Below are 8,988 nucleotides of genomic sequence, written 5' to 3'. Positions count from 1 at the left end.
CGTCGCTGTGTCAGAGGCCACAACTTTTGTGAAAGCTGTTCAGAGGTCAAGAAAAGGTCTTTTAAACATCAAAGCAGCACGGAGCAGCTATGAGCCCAACATCACCTGCACCATGGTAGAGTTATTTCATTAGACACCATAGAGTTTAAATCTTAAAGTTTGCAGCTCCATCAACATGTTCCCCAGATAACTGCTCATTTATTTCCAACAAAATCTCACACTTCTCCCCCCAGTTGAAACAAATATTAACTCTAACTAGTACCAAAACTAAATGACTGACAAATAGTTTTTCAGGAACTTTTATGTGAACACACATTTTAGAAACAGTTTGTTTTACTGTAAAGGAGACCGAACGAGCTCTTTACACAAGCATCTGGCTTTGACAGTATTTATCAAACCACTGAAGACTGAAAAATGGTATTTGTTTGACATTTAGTGAGTTGCCGTAGTGAAGCTTCAGTGCATTAGGACACTTTTACACTGTTCAGTTAATTTATTTATTTATTTATTTATTTATTTTGAACATTAAAAAAAATCAAATTTAAAAACAAAAAACAGAATACAAACAAAAGAACAGTGTCTGAAATAGAGCAGGTAGAAGTAAAACTTATATGAGCCACCCCTTTCTTACTTATCTATTAATAAATTAAACAGCTTCATAAATCAATTTACAACCCAATATAAACATACAAACAACTATCCCCAATTTATTTAGTAATAATTATTATATAATTATTAGTTATATAATAATTTAACAAACAAACAAAATCATCCGTTAACACAACTCCTCCTCCTCCTCCTCCTCCTCCTCCTCCTCCTCCAGTGCAAGCTATCATACAGGTACGTTACTGTATAAACTTGAGAATTTAAAAAGCTTTTTTCCTCCCTAATCCAGTTCAGGGTCCAATTTTAGATCATCAACACTCCCCCAATCCAACAGCAGCAGACTTCAGATGAATAATTTAGTTTTATAGATAAAACCAAACCACTAGATTTACATCAGACCAACCCTATGCAGACACACAGGTGAAAGCTCGTTGAGATAAGACCTAGTAGTAAATCAATGTGCACTCTATGTAGTCTCCAGCAGATGGAGCTGTAGATCAATACATGTTGTAGCCTGCATGGTTTGTCCACTGGTTACAGTAAAAGTCTTCAGAATCACAAATGTCATGATTCTGCACCTTTTCCCTCTAAAGAGACGTTCACAGGTAACAACAGAGCCGTTTATTTCATTTCTTCCTCACTGTGTGAACAACAAACTGTATGTGCTGAACTCAACACCTCTGACTCATGCAGCTCTGCTCTCTGTTACAGACTTCATTAGTAATTGATTGTCTCCTCACTCGCAAGTTTGTCTGGCAGGAAAGGCGTCTGTGTGCGCGCATGTGTGTTTGTTTTTATCGTCTCTGCTCTCACAGCAACTCTTGAAGCCCTGCGGGCATCATATGCGAGACGTTTGGGATGGAGTGTTGACTCAGAGTGAATGAAAACTTTCAAACAGAGAAAACTCTAAAAACCCTTGAAAAGTCGTTAAGAGAAAGTGCCAGAAAACATCAAAGTGGGAAGCTGTATGGCGGGTTTGTCTTTAATAATGGCTTGTATATCACCAAGTCAGTATGTTTGAAAGTGGAGGCCCAGCATGTCTGTCTTGGATCGGCCTTCTATTGTGAATGTGTAGGTGCTGAGTTCTGCCTGTCAAAACAGCTGGCAGCACATCATGATGGCTGCTTATCTTGACGGGATCTTTTTCATCCAGAAATATGACTCTCATCGAGCAATGATTCATCCAAACAATGTGCTGTAAGCAAGCCAGAGGGTTGCTCGTCCGTTAAATATGTGATCCACCTCTTTGTCTGGGAACAGCCTGATGCAGCAGAGTTAGCAGTGGGGCAAAAACTTTGGGGGACTTAAAGCCACCATGCAATGATCCAGAAAATACTATATCAATAGATGTTCTGCACATTTGGTTTCACATCAACCATGTTTCTCTGTAATATATCCATAGTTGTATTTGTCTGACTCCAATCAACTGAAGTTGTTTAAATCTGTAAAGGAATATACCAAAACCTCTGAGCAGCAAAAAGTCACAGTCTTCAACTTTGACACACCTCCAAAGAAAAAAAGCGTGGCTTGTGTTTGTTTTTTAGTTTACATCTTGTCACCCTTATGTTATGTATTACTATTACTATTTTATTTAGTGTTTTTGTGTGAGTGTTTGGGGGTCGTTGCTGGTCCATTGTTATGCCCCTTAAGGCCAACATGGCTGGGCCCTAACATCATAACTTTAATGCTTTATGGATGGAGGCATCATGACGAGAAAATGAATGAGTCACCAGGAATACAGATTTTTTACCTCGCACACAGATGTATATGAACATACACTGAATGTCTATACTGATGTATATGTGTATATAAATAAAATTGTGTTTGTAAAAATTATATATGAAACCTATCACAGTATCTATACAAATGCATGTTTATATTGCAGACATATGTCACAAAAAATATACTGTTTATCCATCTGATAGCCTGCCAGTATGACATACTATATGATATTATATATTGGCTGAGACTATTCCCAGAAGGTGAAGTTACACATGTTTAAAATCAAATAAATATAGGCTGCAGTTTCCCATAAAGTTGGAATAATTTTGTTTTTTAGACACATTTCTTTTTTTCTTCCTATTTTAAAGGTTAATTGTGGTTTAATTTTTACAGTGATATGTTTGGGAGAGATTGGTCAATAAAGTTTTGAGAAGATATACACTTTATCTATCAAGAATAAATCACTTTGTCACAATCATTTCACGAGAAGAAGTAAAAAAAATATATATATATATATATATATATATATATATATATATATATATATATATATATATATATATATATATATATATATATATATATATATATATATATATATATATACATACCTAGGCCTATGTTTTAATAAGCTTGCATATACATGCATACATTCATTAAATAACTATAATCTTTTTTTTAATGGACATTTCAGATATTACATATTTACATCCTCATAACTTATCATATTTCCAGAAGATGTGTGATTATAGGTGTTAGAGTATATAAGAGACCGTTTCTCATGATATAGGGACATATGTCATGTAATACATTTCTGTGCAAATGGCTCATGACTGAACCACAAAGTACTGCTGAATGATTTTTGACTTTCTGACCACCACCTGGTCCCTGCAGCCATGACAAAATGCACAAACAGGTCCTTTAAAGCCACAACACAATAGAAAAGGTCTTACTGTGTTTTGGGGCCATCAGGGTTAAAAACCAGATTAAAAAATAATACACTTAAATAATATAGAAAAGTTTGGACACATCTTCTCATTCAATGGTCTTTCTTTATATTTATAACTTTCTACATTGTAGATTCAGACATCAAAACTATGACGGCACACATATGGAGTTATGTACAAAAGTGTTTAAAACAAAAGTGTTATCTGTCACCTGACCTAAACCCAGCTGAGATGGTTTGGGATGAGTTGGACCACAGAGTGAAGATAAAACAGCCGACAAGTGCTCAACTCCTCTGGGAACTCCTTCAAGACCGTTGGAAATCCATTCCAGGTGACGACTTCATGAAGCTGATGACAGAAAGTCAAGGGTGTGCAAATCACAGCAAAAGATGGCTACTTCGAACAATCTAAAATATAAAACATATTCTGCTTTGTTCAACACTTTTTTGTTTACTACATATTTCATCATGTGTTCCTTCATAGTTGTGATGTCTTCAGTTTGAATCTACAATGTAGGAAGTAATGAAAATAAAGAAAGAACATCGAATGCGAAGCTGTGTCCAAACTTTTGACTGGTAGTGTACACAGTGACTTCACATCAAAATAAAGCATCATTTTTTAATGATGTGACTCAGCAGTTACGGCGCACGCACTAAACTTATCATTGTCTCCATGAATTAACTTGGCGGAGCTTGGCAGGGAAACGATAAAGGTCACTGTTATGAGATAAGCTGGCTTCTTTTTGTTGGTCAGCCTGCTGTGAAGGTTAAGCTCCTGTGTGCTGATGTTAGAGACACAGAGTCCCTCTGGTCAGGGCGTCTTTTAGTGAATTAGCTGGTGTTGATTCTGAACTGACAGTTAATCAGATGTGGCATCAATTAAACAGCGTTGGGCTCGGGTTGCTGCCCTGCGGTACTGGACGTTTTGTGCGCTGCTGACCCCCGTGACTCGTACACACAGACACACACTGGGATGGCGAGCAGCCGGAGACTAGTTAACCACCGCGCCACCCTGGACCGCGCTCCCCCTGCGAGGTGACACTCAATTATGGATGACCATCATTAGAAACCAGACACGCAGGAACACAGGCTTACCCAGACTGACAAACACACACACACACACAAACACTGTGATGGACACAACGATTATTCTCAGAGACACCCAAGACTATTGAAGTGCTAATGGGGTAACACCATCCATTTCAATCCATAACCAGTGCAACTGTAAGCCCTGTGGCCTCAGGGTGACCATCAATATACATTTTCCATAGCAGTATGATTATAACCAAGTTAAAATCAGTGTCTTATTATAATATTTACCCATTCTAATCACATTTGATGGAAAAAATAATTTACCTCTTTCAGGAAACTGTGTTATATGTTAATCCTGTCTACTGTGTCTGGAAGTTGATGTTGGGGTCAGGGGCATATTGTCTCAGCTCTTAATCCTGCATTTGTTCCATGAAAGCACAAACACAAAGGACACATCTTTCATCAGTGATTAGAAAGGGGATTAAGCTCCTATACATCAGAATGATGGCATAGGCAGCCATGCACCCACAGCGTGCACATACACACATCCAAGTAGGGTATTAGCTTTCAGAGTGGAATCTGGGTATGTCAGTTTTCAATGTGTTTCACTGCTGACACTTCATCCACATCTCTATTGTCTCTGTTCACTTTCTCTTTCCCCCTTTTATTAACCATGATAGCCACACATGGCTCTGTGGCAGTGTGTCATAGCAGTGATCGGTCTACCACTTCAGTCCACACTGAAGTATCTCAGAATCTATTGCATTATTGTACAAACATGTGTTTCTCTTATTGGATTAATTCAACAACTTAACATGTCATCCTGCTCAACACCATCATCAGGTCAAAGTTTCTGAATACTCACAAAACTGCTATACTTTGTGTGCTAATTGTGGTGCAAAACTACAACTGATGAAAATTCCAATTTAACATCAGTATATTGGCATCACGAGCAGGTTAACACTGATTAGCTGTTTGCCTGGCTACAGACTGCTGTGGTTTTAAAACACAAAGTGACTGACAGAAATGGCACACAGTCAAACATACAGGTTGGAAATAGATTCATTGATAGTGGCACGAATGGATTCCAATACACCTCTGCAGGTATACTGTAGCCATTTAATAAAGATACACAAGGGGAAAGAGGAGAAGGACCGGAGGGAAATAACAGAAAAGTAAGTTAATAAATGCAACACAGAGTCAAGTGGTCAAATTGAAATGAATGAAGATGGGATGTTGATTCACAGGCTCCTGGAGTCCCAGCGTACAGGTCTGTCAGTCCTGAGGCTCCTCTAATAAGTAACCAGCTCAACCCTAAAATAACAAACGTCAAACGATTTAGCAACTAGACCAAGTCCAGGCATGTTTTGTGTCTCTAATAATGCAAACACACCCACATGAACACACAGATGACTAACTCTCAGTGACCACAAGTGGACGTTTCTATAGCATCTTAGCTAACCAGGTATAACAGCAGCTGAAACCTTAATGCAACCTATCCTACACTCTGCTGCAGAGAGCAAATTATACAGCACAATGACTATCAGGGGGGTCGACTCTGTCTGCAGGGTGTAAAGGAACCCAGCACGGTGCAGGTGCCTCACTGTTACTAATTGTGGTGCAAAACTGCAACTGTTGAAACTGACTTTGTTCTAATTTAACATCAGTATATTGGTATCGCAAGCACGTTAACACTGATTAGCCGTTTGCATGGCTACAGACAAAGACAAAGTGACTGACAGAATTGGCACAGTTGCACAGTCATACATACAGGTTGGACATAAATTCACTGATGGTGGCACTTTTGGTGGAATTTGATCTGGCTGAGTTGAAATATATTATTTCTCGGTGCTAGGTATCAAGCTAAAAATATGTAATTGATGTAATGACAGCAACAACACAGCTTTTGTGCCCTTCTGTATAAAAACATTTATATTTATACATAAATTAACAGAGGCAGCATGCTTCAAATTTAATTTCCTTAGTTATTAGATATAGCTACAGTCTATTCCAGCAGTGGCATGTCAGTGAACATTTTGTTGATAACCACCTGTGGTCACATGGAAAAATCACCTTAAGTCGCCTTTTGATTCAGATGGAACAATGTTCACTGTAGCATGTATATAAACAGCCCATAAACACACCGTTCCAATAGCCATGGATACATCTTTATGTGCAACATGCATTATTAATCCATTTTCCATACCGTGTTTGTCTTACGTACATGCACCATTCAGATCAGGCCTATTATCAAGCTCAGTTCTCAGTGGGAGCAGGTTGGAGGATGGTCGTTCAGACCAACAAACATGTCTGGCATCCAGAGGAAGGTGTTTTTATTTTACCAGTTGGAAATCAGGATGATATGAAGCTGAAAATATTTTTGAAGGATGCATAACAGCTTGATTGTATTAGTTTTTGTATCAAAGCTCTTTTCACACTTGAATGACAGAAACAAAATCCAAGTGTTGTTTTGAACCCTTCAAACTATTTTTTTTATTAGCACTATGCTCACAATAGTGTTGCTTTCTGGTCTGGATCTGGGTTTATTTATTTTGGGGCAGTTACATGAACTACCAGTTTAGCTCGACCTACAAACTTCAATTTGCCTTTAATGAACCAGTAGTAGCTACATGCAGTATCATGTACATTAACTCTGAAAAATCATGAATAATCCTACATATTTTTCATCTGTAGTTCTCAGTTGGAACATATCCCTCCATCAATGAAAAAATATGTGTCAGAGATTCAGTGAGGGTTTCTAATGTCTTGTACGGCAAAGGTGCTTGATCTGGATCAAGAGAAATCCCCACTGGCCTGCTCTACCTGTGGATCCACCAGGCACTGTTGATATGTTATTGCCTATAACATACATCCATTTATTCAAGTTTAATACCAGATTCACATCCAAGTGAACTCTTTTGGTGCCTCAAAGGTTTTGCAAACATGACCATGGGGAATATCTTATACATTACAATAAATAACTTTTCCACATTGAGGTGTCTAAAAACATGATGACCTATGATACATATTTTATCTTTTAACATAAATTAAAACCTTTATTTTTTTTTGCAATCTTCTTTCTAACCTTCAACAAATATGGAATTATAAAAACAACTCCACAAAAAATACAGTTATAACAAACTGTATAAAATCTTTCCAATTTTCAATTCTTATTATGGATAATTGAATTTATAAGAGTTAGATGGACAGAACATGAGAAGTTTACAGTCCAGTCTACAGTTGACGCCAAAAACAATGTCACATAAACTCATAGTTCTTCAGGCTTGCTATGGGGAGTTGACTGTGCTGAACTTGTTGAGTGTATTGCCATTGTGCTGTGTGAATGTGAGTGTTTATCTGATACAATATCAGAGCTTACTGGTACATATCACTGTTAAGTAGCCAGAAAGGTAACTGGAGTGGGGGATGTATCCACCTCAGTGGGTTCAATCTGTCTTCATTGGGCACACACAGAACATGCATGCCACCAATACATGCAAATACACACACACACACACACACACACACACACACACACACACACACACACACACACACACACACACACACACACACACACACACACACACACACACACACACACACACACACACACACACAAATGCAGTATCAGGTGACAGGCCCTGAATTATTTAGCAGCCACGAAGAGCGCCACGAAGTAGCAACCAGATTCTTCCACATCTTTGCAGCACAACTGAATATTAATGATCCAGAGACGGAGGCACGAGGAGAGACGGACGCAGAGACAGAGGGAGAGTGAGGGAGGAGATGCTCGACAGAGATTTGGGAGTGAGATTGTTGAAGCTTGAATATTTGGTGTAAATGAGGTTTTCACTTGGATGACAAATCATTTCATGAGCACATCTGCAGTGGTGTAGTCATGAACTGCCCTGTGAAATCATATACCCAATAAAATGGTCAATATAAAAAATATAAAACAACCACACCCGTGGGTAAAATATGAAATAATTACGTTTTGAATTCCTAATCTTCATTTTTACAAGTTAAGGTCAATGTCATGGTTTCACCATACCCATGTGATGATTGTCCATATTACAAATTGTTACATGAGCAGTCAGTTCATCAGTTTACCAAAAAAAATTGTAAGAGTTAGATAAAGATTTATTTAGATCTCCATTAGCCGCTGTACAAAAACACTGACAAAATCCTTAGTAATTACCAAACTAGTACAGATGAGTCATCAAGCATTCATCTGTACCAAGCTTCTACAGTAATTTGTCTAAATCAAAGACTACAAGCGGCACCAAGTTACCCGTATTTAATGATCTTATTTTCAGAATGAGTCCTTCCTGTTTAAACTCAGCGGTTTCACAGTTTATTGTGTTCACATGACCTTTGGTTGGTATTATTAAATACATTAGTTGTTGTATCGCTATATAGTGAAGCTGTGTCCAAGGGCGGGCTGAAACTCAGGCCATGAACTGGACTCAGTCCCAGGCCACCCTGTACACTCAAACCACCCGGCCGCTAATTTCGCAGGCTAACCCTATTTGTTGATGTAACAGGCCACCAGACGAGTTATAAAACTGGCCACTATATTCATCTGGGAGGAAAGTTATCCAGATTACAAAAATAAATATTATTTTTATATTAAAGGAGAAAGTTGAGGCTTTATGTGCACTATATAATCACAGCAGAAG

The sequence above is a fragment of the Trachurus trachurus genome, assembly GCF_905171665.1.
Source record: "Trachurus trachurus genome assembly, chromosome: 24".
NCBI classification, from domain to species: domain Eukaryota; kingdom Metazoa; phylum Chordata; class Actinopteri; order Carangiformes; family Carangidae; genus Trachurus; species Trachurus trachurus.
This window is presented reverse-complemented; position numbering follows the sequence as displayed.